Source organism: Canis lupus, chromosome 7 (assembly GCF_048164855.1).
Source record: "Canis lupus baileyi chromosome 7, mCanLup2.hap1, whole genome shotgun sequence".
In the NCBI taxonomy this organism is placed as follows: domain Eukaryota; kingdom Metazoa; phylum Chordata; class Mammalia; order Carnivora; family Canidae; genus Canis; species Canis lupus.
Genome location: NC_132844.1, coordinates 32,954,716 through 32,969,270, shown reverse-complemented (window position 1 = coordinate 32,969,270; position 14,555 = coordinate 32,954,716). Strand labels below are relative to the sequence as shown.

At 37.9% G+C, this 14,555-nt stretch overlaps 1 pseudogene; it reads left to right on the top strand.

Moving 5' to 3' along the window:
- Nucleotides 1-14,555, top strand: part of LOC140636390 (mannose-1-phosphate guanylyltransferase regulatory subunit alpha-like) — an 85,385-nt pseudogene that overhangs the window by 2,002 nt on the left and 68,828 nt on the right.

The following is a 14,555-nucleotide window of genomic DNA, read 5'->3' as shown; positions in this document are numbered from 1 at the left end:
CAGAGGACTAATACAGGAAACAAAGGTTTAACAATGTGCTATTTTCACAAAGAAGTGCTAAGTCTCTCTTCAATTCATCCTACTTGGGAACAAACAGAAAATGACTCTAAACATTTGGGTTTGGTGTTTTGTTTTGTTTTCTATCTTTCCTTCTCATTTTCTCTGGAAAGTACCTTCCACTTGTTTCCAGGTACACATTAGTTTACACCACTGACAAAGCAAAAAGAACAGCCTTGAACCCCCAATAAAACAAAGTTCTGCTCTTATCACTTTCCTGTACCATGTAATTTTTCTTTAACTTATGCAATATGTATCATAAGTAAGATCTGCTATCTTTGTATAGTTTGTACACACCCGCATGAAGTCGTTCCTACGTAAGACAATGCATAAGGCTATGAAAGTGACTAGGAAAGAAAGCAGTTATTCCATGCAGGGGACAGACAAAAGATAAACGAGTGGACTGAAAGTCCTCTATAAGCTCCATCCAGCTCTGTGCTGCAGGTTTCAGAGCACAAAGCAACATTGCACAGCACAAGCACTGGGCCCAGAGCCTCTGACTCTAATTAATAAAAGAAAAGTCTTCCAAGGTAAGAAGTTCCTTAGCCCAGCCACATTGACTAACTCACAAACTGCTTATGATCCTTTTGGGATTATCTTCCAGGATCCAGTAACAGATGGCTCAGAAAGTAAGAAGTTTCTCTAGGAATGGGGTGCTGATAATAGCGCAGCACACACAAGTCAGTTAACAAACTGATCCTGATGAACAGCAGTTTGAAAATTTCAGCCACTATGACAAATGTCAAATGATGGAAATTCCCTTTAGAAATGACTTAAAACACTGTGTCTTAAAATATCAGAAAGCCCAAGATTACTCTCCACAATGTCATAATGCTCTGCCTTCTACCAGTATAAGCACCAGTGTTTATAACCCATATCAAGGAGGAAAAATCAGATCTTATTTCCACTTTTTCCAACATGCTGATATTTCCTATGCAAAGTGATTAAGGAGATGTTATTAAAGCCCCCACACATACAATGATAAATATCTCCAAGACATTTTGTGATCCCCAAATCCAAGTGTGGATAGCTTCTACAACATATACCAGTAAGGTAGTAAATTATAACTGAACAATTTAAGTGACTTAAATCCTTAATGATTATATAAAAAGAAGACTAGAGTATTATATAAAACTTTACAAATACATTCTGCCACCAAATAATCTCTACCCACATTACATTACATCATTGCCTGGTAACATTAACCATGAACTTATATATATTTTTGATTTCTATAAAAACCAACAAAGCTGTGGCAATAAACGTGTTGCTTGCCCTTATTATCAAATCATTCATTTCAGGGCAGTGAGTCTTGTTTGAGAGAGCATATTCATAAGCAAAAATTCTCTGCATGATGCATTGAATAAGGCAATGAGCATTTTAATCCTATTTCTGATGAATTCTCATGTCAATAGGTTAAGATATTAACATTTACTACTGTGGAAGCATCTACCATGTGCCATATGCTTCAGGAAGTTTCAACTGCTCATTCATGAGTATAGAAATGTTTGTGAGAGCTTGTGAAAAATGAAAATTCCTAGGCCCCATTCCCATGAATCTGACTTAGTAGATGGGACTAAGCCAGGAAGTATTCCAAAAGTCCCTAGATAATTACAATGCAGCACAGATCTGAAATCCTGACAATTATGATTTTAAAATGGTATAAAAGTGTTTTAAAAGCAGCAGGGCATAAAAATAAAATTAAAATAAAATAAAAGCAACAGATGTTTACAATCTTAGGCAGACAGAGGTAAAAAAAAAAAAAAAAAAAAAAAAAAGACTGATAGTTTAATAAGGGACTTGGTTGTTTAAATCTTGGTTCCTTTGACCTGCAGGCAGGGACTCAAGCCCAAGGATTCAGACTTCGTATGAGATTCAGTTTTCTGAAGAAACTCTTGGGAAATCACTGACTTTTCTGTTCTTAACAATGGGTGAACTTGACATGAATCTCTCCTATCTGTAGAGAGGAGCTGAGCAAGAAAAGAGTCAGCCACTGATAACATTTGATACTTTTCACTCTGTGGGTCAATGACCAGAAGTGCTGCAACTGCATTTTCAGAGATGGAAAAGTTGAGTGAGAAAGTAATTGCAGAAACACTTGGCTCATCTTGCATTATTGACTGGAGACTGGGGGCTCCAGAACAAAAGGCAGTAGGCCTGGCAGCCCGCATAGAAGCAGAGAGGCAGTGGTATGAACCACAGACCAAGGAGAATCTGATTCTCCATAGCTGATCCAGAGTAAGCAAAAACTGCCTAGAGTTAGAGCCAAAGTTCTGGCCTTCTAATTAATTAAAACTAACTATCAAATCACAAATATCAACCTTGTCAGCTGTGCATGAAGACAAACTTATTTTCCCCCAGCATCCTTCCTACTTAGTCCACAAGGGTACAGGGAAGAGGTAGATGATATCTCTATTTAAATCATATTATTTAAGTCATTCTGTACTTCATTAATAAAACTGTGCAGCAAGATCCTCCACTGTCATCAATAATACTATTAAGGCTCATCAATGTGTTTGGTAAAGGCATTTGAGAAATAAAACCAGCAACCAATGTTTTGAAGCCACTAGAATACAAAATAAATAAATAAATAAGACAAAACAGAAGACACTAAGAGACTCCAAACCTACTTAACTACTAGTAATCTTGTTTGGAATGTTACATGTTTCACAAACTTGGCCTCAGGTTTGTTCAAATCGCTCTTTCTTGAACTTCTGCAGTAAAATGTGCATCAGTGATCCACATTGTCCTCATTGACCTGTTGTTGCTCAGCACTTTCTTCAACCATACCCACAGCAAAACCCAGCACCTCCATCTATCTTACTGGACTGGGAGCCCTGCCACACCTCCCAACCCTTCATTCTGTCCAGTACAGTACTGACTTTTAATGCAAGTTGAAAAGCATCTCAATGATCTAATAGATGGAGGAGAGCTCTTTTCACTCTTATGGAGCTCCTAGTCTCCTAAGCGTGCCATCAAGTGTGGCAGTGCTGCAGACCTCACCCTTTAGATCTATAATTTAACTAACAGAGTGCTAGTAAAAAAAACCAGAAAGCACTCAATTGGGATTCATAGGCTTTTAAGCTCTGAAACTGTTATATTCCCTGGCAACTTTAATGTTCCAAATGCATCTCTTCAGTGTCAGTCCAGCCCTCCAACAGGAAAAAGCACAAACAGGGAAAAAGGGGAAAATACTGAGATATTTCTCTTTAAAATGAACGTCAGTGGAGATCTACATATTTAATAGCTGTGGGATTATGCCATGTTTCAGATGCCTTGGTAGCAGTGGGTTGACAATGGCAGGGATGGGGATGTGCAGTCCCTGTCTTTGTGTCACAAACAAACAACAAGCTGATAAACACATAGTCATGAAGAGTGATAAGCCCTCTGATGAGAAAAAGAAAACAATGTTATAAGTAATAAGAACAATCTGCTTAGAATGGTCTCTCTGGGGAGTGGACATTCAGGGTAAGCTGTGCTAAATTGATAAACCGTAGGGAGTGAGGGAAAGAGTATTCCAAGCCAAGTGAACAGCATGTGGAAAAGCCCTGGATGAGTAACAGCTTGATACATTTCGGGAACTGAAATAAATGGCAAGCATGGCTGGAATATAATGTGCAAATAGAAAGACAGGAGCTGCCGTGGGTGAGTTGGAAAAGAGCCATTTAGGGCTTACAGGACTCTGGATTTTATTTGAGCCACAATGGGAGCCACTGAAGGATTTTAGGAAGAAGAATGACATATCCTGAGCTCCAATTTTTTAAAAGATGTATTTATTTATTTTAGAGACTGCATGCATGCAGAGGGAAGGGGCAGAGGGAGAGGGAGAGGGAGTCTTATCAGACTCCACACTCAGCATGGAGCCCTCCACACAGGGCTCACTCTCACAACCCCGAGATCACAACCTGAGCTGAAACCAAGAGCAAAGTGCAGCCAACTGTGCCACCAACTAGCCTCCTGAGTTTCATTTTTAAAGTTCATACTGCTGACTATGTGGAGAAAGCAAAAATAAAAGCAAGAGAGAAATACTGTAGGCAGATAAATATGGCAAATAAAGTGATATGACAGAAATGGAAAGAGAGAGAAAGAGATAGGTAAGTAGACAGAGAAATGTAATTACAAGTAAAATCTCCTCCCAGAAAAATCTCTTCATGAAGACAGGAAAGAAAGAAAACACTTTTGTTATTGAATAAGCATTAATGTGATGCACATTACAGGCAACTTGCTAAGAGAATGCAGATGCAATGGAATCTCACTCTTTTAAAGAGCTGAGCAGACACAACCTATTCCATACATGTTCTCAACATTAGCAATGAGTGGTCTTCAGTAAGAAGCCTTGACAGCACCATTTGTCACACAGTTCATCCTACATTCACCTGGTAACTAGGGTGGCCATACATGTTTGCTAATTGGCTTTATCCAAAGGAAAAATAAATTCATATCATCAGGAAAGAGATAGCTTTGCAACTTGTGGTGAGGCACTGCCAAATTAGATGCCTACTCTCCCCCAGACAATGGAAGACAGGGACAATAGCTCCTGTGATGTTTACATTTCAAAGACATGGCTCCCAAGTCTTTGAGAAAGACATTTCTGGATCATATCTGTAAAGAGATTATCTGTTAAAAAGATTTATGTACATTTCAAAGAGACAGAATTTATAAGTTTTCTAAAGTAAATGCTCTCAGAGGTGGGCAGGGGGTAGTTAGTCTCTTCCTTTATTTTCAACAGATAATTAAGCTTATTTTTAATTTGTTTTGGCCCTTACAAGTGATGGATAGATAGAGAGCTAGATAAACAGATTTGAGATTAATGTATTTGGGATAGATGTGAGGACCGAAGAGGGAGGAGAAACTAAGATGACCAGAAGTTTGAGCACTTACATCAGGTATACTGAAAAGAAAGTCTCTATGTTCTAAAACACATAAAATGCACATCTGCAGTTTGAAGTGGCTGTCCCATGTGAATGTGATGAAAAACACAAGTAGATGCAGCATCTTCAGGAGACTAATTTCATAAAGTTGCCTCCAACAGCATTCAACACCCAAGAACCAAAGTGCTCAGCTCAGCAATTATGCAGGCAGCCAGCTCCCCAAAAGAGCAGCCACATATCTGTAATTTGGACATGTCCTCGGGACTATCACTAAAACAGGCAAGGGACTTGTTCCAGTTATTAAGGGATTTTCTCTCAGCAACAAACTCAGTCTTCTGTCCTCTGCTTGGATAGGCTGAGTGAGACTTGGTGGGCTCCACTGCTCCTTTAGCCTGTCCCTGAGTGCTGTAAGGTTTTATTCAACTGAAGCGTTTGGGTGGGTGGGAGCAGTTCAGAATAATATGCTCCTTAATAAGAGACACTTTTACCTTTTCTTGAGCTCAGCCTCAGCTCTAATGATGGCAATTATAAGAGTAGTCATCTTGGTTAACACTTAGTGACTGCTTATTATGCTGTACATGCTAAATAGCTTAGCTCATTTAATCTCTTTTATGGTGCAATGAGGCAAAAACCCATTTTGTAGATGAAGAAAGTGAAGCACTGATTGGTGAAATAGTCAGTATGCAGCTAGGATTTAAAGTCAAGTCTCCCTCTGACAGACTGTCTGGGGCTGTTTAGTGTTCCTGGCCACAGCAGATAAGTTTGTTACCTGTGGCCTGGGAATTTCTGTAGATCCTGTGCTTCCTGTGCTCTGTGGAGTTAGAGCCTCAGTGCTTTCCTGTCTCCTGTGTGAGAATGAAGTCTACATGGATGGAAAGTATGTCTTGTACACTATGGTTTCCCTGGAGCCTAGTACTATACCTGGTACCTAGCAGACACTCAATAAATACTTTATAAATGAATTAATTATACCTTTTTAAATGTTGGCTTCATAGTTACTTATCTCAGCATTTTAAATATTTTATTATTTCCACATATAACTATGCCAATTCAAACTTCAAAAGAATAACTTGAGACTATATGATAGGATTATAGGAGAAAGGAACTATAGAAAGCTAAACAAGATTTTTAAATTATGTTTAAGATTATCATCTACCATGTTTCATCTAAAGAAATCTCATGCCTTTGGCATTCTCCCAGTTGTATTCCCAGTGAAGACAGTGTTAAGAGTATACTATGATGTTTAAAATGTAGAGTGTCTGAGATATGGAAAGGCCACTTTCCAAACTCCTCAGAGTTGGATAGTGACAGAACAGAGCAGGAAAGGCAGCGTGTGTGGTGGCTAGAGCCTAGAGTTTGGGGGCTAATAGATTTGGTTGAAATCCTGGCTCTCTTCCTCCTACTGCTAGTGTGACCTCAGTTATTAAGCTCCTCTGTGCCTCAGTTTCACCAGCTCTACCTAACAGAATCTATCCCATATGATTGTTGATAAGGTGAGTTAACATATGTAAAGCCATTAGAACACCATATCTGGCACATAAACATGCTTATTATTACTTTTACCTAGAAGATGTAACAAAAGAGCTCATTAACTTCAGTAATGTAGCAGTTGTGTGACCTCAAGATGGTTTCTTAAGCTGAGCCTGTTTATTCATCTATAAAATATATATGATTAATTCATACCTTGAAGCAAAATTGGGAGTCCTTTATAATTTTATTTCTATAAAGTTATAAATGAGAATCCTACCTTTTAGGAGGTGCTAAATAAGCAGCAGGTATTATTAGTAAAGATGAACTTCTCAGCTAGCTGAGAAGAACTTATGGAAGCTCAAAAGTCAGATTCAGTCACTACACACAGGGATATAGCCAGGCTGAAGCTAGGTCTGAGGGGAAGATGCAGAAATAGGCAGGGTAGTCAAGCACACAGTGGAATAAAGCTACAAAAAGGGAATGTGTAAATGAGGAGGGCAGAAACTCAAACTGACCCCTCTCTAAACTACTCCCCTAAAGCACTAACAGTAGACAAGAGCTAAGGAAGAGAATCCTGCAAAGCAGACTGAAAGAAGAGATAAGAGGAAAACCAAGGACATATGGTAGCAACTGAATAGGAAAGAAGAAAGGGGTTGAAGAGAAAGGACTTATCCTAGTCAAGGTGGTCAACACCCAAGAAGTTAGGAGGATAAATCCTGATGAGCATCCATCCACTGGAGAACACCTACCAATCAGGACTGGCTACATAATTTGCAGGGCTCACTGCAAAATGAATATGCAAGCAAGCCAGGGGCAGCGAAGTCTATCTCCTTTCCATGACCCAATACATGTTGGACCAGGGATCCCCAAAGAAATGCATTCTCCATGTGAGGATGAGCTGTGTACCTAGATGGGGGTTAGCAAAAGGCCCCTGACATATCATCCCACCCTCCACCCCAACTGAGCATGGTGCTGCCTGCAGGAGGAGAATAGCTGACATCTTACCCTCCCCCATCCTCCCAACCCCATGCTCATGGCCAGGTGACCACTGGGTTGGAGGGCAATAGCAAATGCAGGCCCTCTTCTCCAAAACAACCAACCTAATTGCCCTCTGGGGCAGAGTGACCTCAGTCTCTGTGCAGGGTGGTGGAGCCAGCTAATGAGAACACCTCTCAGGGAGACAGAAAGTCTGGAAGGCAACCTCACACAAGAGTTGAGGCTCCAAGTCCCCAAAGGATACATACAAAGCACCCATTCAAAGGCAAAATTATTAAGAATTTCAACATAGCCACCACAGATCGTCAAATTTCAAATCTGGGTGCCATGTGCAACCTGCCCTCGTCTCACACCCAAGAGGCCTGCCCACAATTGGGAGGTGGCTGTCAAAGTATTAGGTAGTCATTGAAGAGGGAGCAAGAAGTACTAAGTTAGCATAGTTGACTGGTTTAAAGAAAGTTTGCTAGGAAGAAGATGTCAGAGCAGTAAGAAGAAAATAAATTTTTAGATTACGGAGGCAGGATGGGAAAGGACCCAAAAGTCAGGTCAGGTGTTGGCTTCAGTTACAAAGGCAGGGGTCATTAGTGTCTAAGGGGAAATAAAGAGGGCCTTAAGAGTTGCGGGAGAGGAAGATGGGAACAGAACCAACAACATTTATCTCTGATCAAGACACTCAAATATGACCAACACTGAAGTACTGGCAGTCAAAAAATAGCATTAAAGAAAAGCATCAGTGGAGAAGATGGTCCCCGACATGACTATCTAATATACTCACTTGGACCAAAGTCCCACAGAGATTTGGCCTGATTTAATTGGTCAATTAAGAACATTATGTCCATGACAGATTTTATTTCTGCTGATTTGCTTTCCTCAACGTTCTATTCATAAAAGCAGTTTTAATCTTTTCCTAATAAATTTCCCTGCACATAACAGTACCACCTGCCAACTTTTGAATGCAGTTCTTATTTTAATGGGGTAGACACTTTTTCCATGCCCTAACTTTAAATTGAACACTGTTTACTGCTTTGTTTAGAGGCAGCAAATTATAGTGGAGACTGGGTATACAGGGAAATCAAATGTCAGCTACTAAATGATCACAAGTTTCTTTTAAACGTTACCACTTGTCTTAATGGAATAACCGGAGAGTCAATATAATGGGCCAATCCCTAAATTCCATCGTTCTGCTCCAATAAACATAAAACTCTGACAGTGACAGCACTCCTCTGACACTCTGCATGCAGTCACAGGAAATACTGCTTATTGATGCTACTACTTAGGAACCTTGGAAAGAAAGAATACGTCAGTGCTTCTGTCTGTCTCTCTCTCTCTCTCTCACTCTTTCCACCTCTCCCTCTTCCCTCTTTTTCTCTCCTGTGCTGTCTTTGCTTCCTTCTTTCTTGTTTTGTTTTTCTCACTCTTTCTCTGACACTCTGAAGGTTCAGTGCAGTTTAGCAAACCCAAAATTTATCACTATTTTGAGTTGTCCCTTAGTTTGTCCTCTAAGATCACTTAAATTTAAAAAATAAATTTTTTCAATGTGAATAGAAACAAAGGTAATTATTTGTACAAGCAAGTAGTCACTTAGTAGTCATAATAACAAAGTATTTGTAAAAGCTGGTTCCTTTGTCTCAAACAGTGAAAATGTAACAGGTTCTTGTTTGATAATCTTTTTTCCTTTTACAGTTTAGATCTCCTTTTCTTCAAAATGCATGGTACATTAGTACATCAAAATTTTAGATAATTTTTTGAATCCTCAATTTTTGAAAACCTCACAATCTATGAAAATGTGGAGTTGCTCTTCATTCCCAGTCCTGAATTAAGCATCTACAACCTAAATATACAAATCCATTCAGAGTCCCTCTTTTCCTATAATTTAGTTAACTTTTTAGAGACAAAAAACCAATCTGTTGACACTAGAATTTTCATTCCTGAGAAATTCTCATATATATATATATGTATATACATTTTGCATATATATTCAAGTTCTTTTTCAGATAATGACTTGATTTGTATAAGGAGGGAAGACAGAACTGTGAATAAATATAAATATCATTATTTTTTCAAGCTCTAAAAGTAATACCCACTGAACTCTGTATTTATCCATACTTCTGCCTGCCCCACTTATACAAATAAAAATCCTGAAAAATTACTATCTTAAAATGTTTGCACAATGTTGGGTATATGTGTCTATGCATATACACAATATCACATGTGTATATATATATATATACACATATTTATGCATATTAGGTATATATATACAAATGTAGATAGAGAATAGAATAGAGATATAGTTAGGTCTCCATAATGATTAATAAAGCTATAAAACCAGGAAGCCTTGGTGGCTCAGTGGTTGAGTGTCTGCCTTTGGCTCAAGTCATGTTCCCAGGATCCTGGGATCAAGTCCCACTTCAGGCTCCCCATGGGGAGCCTGCTTCTCCCTCTGCCTATGTCTCTGCCTCTCTTTCTGTGTCTCTCATGAATAAATAAACTCTTAAAAAATATAAAGCTATAAAGCCAAGTGCATTTAAAGGGAAAATTGAATTAAGCAGTACTACTAATATATAGGAATTTCCTGAATGCCTATGGTGTGTTACCAGTATGGAAGTATACTGGAACTATCTTGTAATTTATGCTGATGTTGCTTTTCTCATTGCTGCTTTTGAAAAGCCCATGTAAAGCCTGATTTCTCCATACATATTTCACCTATGGGAACAGAAGAGAAGAATTTTCCAAATTGCAAATTTTCCATACATGCACTAATCTCTTCCTAAAGGCCCAATTTACTAGTAATTCAGTATTAACATTGGAATGGACATGAAAAAGCATAGCTGGAGCAAAACAATGACCATACCTTACTTAGCCAGTTAAATCCTCAGCAGCAATAAAGATAACACAGAACTCAAAAACAGAAAAATCTTCAATCAGCACTGGGAACAAAAAAATGAAAGAGGCAAAGTGGTTTAAAATAACCTCATAACTGAAAAACCAGAAATCTAAAGACTTTCGCCTTACTCTTTCCTTCATTTTCTCAATTCTGCCCTACCGAAAGCTAAATAAACTTAATTTCATACCTGGGTTTCCTCTTAGACTATTGTTTTTGAATCTAGTTGAATTCAAATGAATGCCAATTATATATCCAAGACTGACTCTTATTCCAAGGAGGGAAAAGCGATCAGCAAATGCAATTGCACTTTCATGCTGAAGTTGTACATCCAAGTAACTGCTATTTGCAATAACCACAGAAAAGCCTATTTTCTTGATTATAGCTGTTAGTAAATGAAAACATATTTACACTTCACAAATATGTTAGGAGTTTCACAAGTCTTAAATTTCAGAGAATAATATCAAATTATCCATTTACTAATTAGCATTTGAAAAGCTATTTGCATTTGCTTGCTACTGACAAATATTTAGTTATACAAATATATAGTTATTACATATACAACAGGAAAATTTAAATATCTAAATTTCTATATGCATAGTTGTCTCTATAGTTAATCTAGAATTTATGACTCCAACATAGACTCACAAAAATATTCATGCATCCACTGATTGTCACTGGAGGTTATAGCCTAACACAGACAATATAGACAAATATACTAAGAAATTAAAATACATCAGAAACAAAAAGTGCTATGAAGAAAATTAACATGAAGTCATATGAGAACAGCTGGATGGTTAATTTTGCTGTATGGCAAACAGAACTTCACCTAACCTCACTGAAGAATGTAGAAGGATATGACTAATCAACTGCCAAGATTGATGTCAGAGGCAACCACAGAAGGTACTGCTAAAGAATTACATAAAACAGAACATCAGGATGACTTATAATGTAAATACTAACAATGTAAATACTAGCATGAATTGAATATCTGCCAACCAACTGTAGGATAATGTATAACGACTATAGCTTGAATAAGAAGAGCTGAAAATCAATTACTGTTTTGTAGCCACTTGCTGGCTATCTGTATGCACTCAGGATAATTTGTTCCTACACCACAACAAAATCAGTTAATTCTCTATTTATGAATTGGCATGTTCATTTGGGTCTTGAATTCTTCCTTTTTTTCCCCCTCTCAACAGGAGGTTAAGGAAGGTCTCTCTGAAGAGCTGACATATAATATGATATCTGAAAATCATGCAGATGATAACCAAATCTCAGGAGATCATTTCAGAGAGAGAAGAGTCAGTTGAAAACAATTACTTTGAAAAATAATAACCGTCACCAATGAAATGATATCTCCTTTATCTTTGACTTTTGACTGCAATATTTTGTGTATTTAGTGTTGAAGGAGAATAATTCAGGCTGATGAAAGTAAGGCATTCTTTTTTTAAATTTCCCACAGCAGTCCACATAACTTATTCATAAGGAAAGCTTCCCTTGTGTAACTCTGGATTTTATGGTAAAATAGGTTGTCATACCCCATAATGACCTCCTCCTTGGTTCTGATTGAGTTAACTTTTCTTAAGCACCCATGCACAATGAAATAAAATATGTATAATAATACACATAATACATATATAAAACATACAATACAGATACAGATAAATAATACAATACATAACGTAATAACTATCTTCATATCCTCATAGTATAGCACAAGACCTTGACCATAAAATATGTTCAATAAGTGTATATTGAATAAATAGGTTAATTAATGACTGATTTCTGTGAGCAAAGTGTCCCAGTATTTTTTTCCACATTCTAGAGCAATCCCACAATACGCAAGACAAGGATATCTGAAAATTAAGATCTCTAAACTGTGTCCATTATGATGGGTAAAATGCACAGACATGAGTACCAATAGTTCTCAAAGAAAGCTAATCATAGGGATGGGCAACTGGGTGATGGGCATGAAAGAAGGCAAGTGATATAATGAGCGCTGGGTGTTATATGCAACCGATGAATCACTGAGTTCTACCTCTGAAACTGATAACACACTATACATTAACTGAGTTTAAATAAAATTTTCAAAAGTAAAATTTAAAAAAAAAGAAAGCTAATCATTCAAATCACCTTAAGAGCTTATTTTTTGTAATATCAGGAGACCCTGATTCAATAGATCTGATATGGGGTCACAGAAGTGGTATTATCAAGTTTAATTACCACAATTCTATGTGGTATGAATGCAGGGCCACTGAGAGGACCTCTTAGCGTGAATAGCTCCTCAAAGATTCCTCATTTCCAGATAATCTACCATTTGAGGCAGTCTTCTCTTTAAAGTGCAACATGTAAGTCTAAGAGAAGGATGTATATTAAATCATTAAAAACTTCATATGTGCTAAAGATATAGAGAGAGGGAGAGAGAGATTCTAGAGCTTTGTTCTGTAAGGTAGTTCAGTTATTTGGTAAGAGTTTGATCTTCTTTAAAAAAAAAGAGTTTGATCTTCTTGATACTTGCCTTTAAAGTTTTTTAAGGTAGGTGCAGAGAAGTATTTAGTCTAAGATTAATTTTTCCTCACTACTTAAGCAATGCTCTTCTGAATATTCCACCCTATGCACCATGAGATATAGTTTTCCACTCTGGCTGGTGGGAACATAATCTCTTCCCAGCTTTTTGTGATCTCTGTATACTGCTCCTTTTTGGACAATTCTTTCCCCAACCTCAGATAGTTTCTTCACATGCTGAAGACATGCAGGATGCCATCTATGAATCACTGGAGCTCTCTCTCTGCAATGCTCTTCATTCTCCAGTATTAGCACCTGAGAATTCTAGTTACCCTGGGCTTCCCTTAACTTCGATATTTGTCTCCTCAACTCAAAAAGACAGTTGGACTCCACCTGGTTCTCTACTTCTGCAGAGCGGCCTAGAAGCCCTATCTAGGCAGAAAGCTAGGGTAACCGTAGAAGTCACCACATTTGTTTCCCTTCTTTTAGGAACCACTGTCCTTCCTTGCCTGATAGCCAACTGTTGTTTCATATATTTCATTGAGCTTTTTAGTTCTTTCAGTTCTTTAAATTGGTTCTGTTGCTGCATCTTGGCTAGATACAGAAGTTTGTGATTTTTTTTTTCAATATTCCACTTTGGCAGAGTGGTGGGGGACAGTATTAGAGGTTTCCACTTGGCTTTACTTAATATGATAGCTTGATCACCACCAACCCCAGGTGGACTCAGTGTAAGGTTTTCTTCAACTGCCAAATATGTCAATCCCAGTTGAGCATTCAAGTATGGAGTAATGACCATAGTGAGGTCACAGACCCAAAGGACCCACTGTAGATTAGATATTGTTAAGAACCCTATTATTTCCTGCCTCCCTGCCCCTCACTTTTTCACCTCTCTAGTAGGTGAGCCATGGTGACATTTTAAAGTCTCCTGTGTTCAACAGCCCTAGAAATGTCTGGGTATTCCCCTTTCCTCACTGTATAATTATCTGAGAAAATAACCGTATGAACGGGTATTCCCCTTTCCTCACTGTAAAATTATCTGAGAAAATAACCATATGAACCTTTTGGGAAGAAGTGGGAAAATCATTATAGTATATATCTCATAATGTTGCAGGTTCTACATCCCGGAGACTGACCACCTCTACAGTCAATGGGTATTGGGTCTAAATATTGTCTCTTGTCTGTAACATTGCAAGACCATGTAATTGTATTGAGCTGACCATTCTTGGCTTCCTGTTCTTGCTTTCTTTCATTTGTTCATTTAATTTTTATTTATTTTTGACCAATAAAAATTGTAGGTGTTAAAAAACTTAATATGAATTACTTTAGTAGATTATATTAAAGAGCTCAAGGGGTACCTGGGTGGCTCAGAGGTTGAGCGTCTGCCTTTGGTTCAGGTCATAATCCCAATGTCCTGGGATCAAGTCGTGCATCGGGTCTTCCCACGGAGAGCCTGCTTCTCTCTCTGCCTATGTCTCTCCGTTTCTGTGTGTGTCTCTCTCTCATGAATAAATTTTTAAAATCTTAAAAAAAAAAGAAGGATCTTGGGAAAACTGGAAGGGTGACAAAAGGCTGCAAAGGAAACCCAGAAAGAATAAAAGGAAAGCACAAACAAATGCAGACAAGAAAACAATTTACCAGAATCCAGGATAGCCCTCAATTTTTTCTCTTTGATGTTTAAGCTAAATAGTGAAAATCTAAAGAGAATAGAATGACCAAACCAGTGGAGATTGCTGATTTGCTCTATCTTACCATACTCAAATATTCATTCA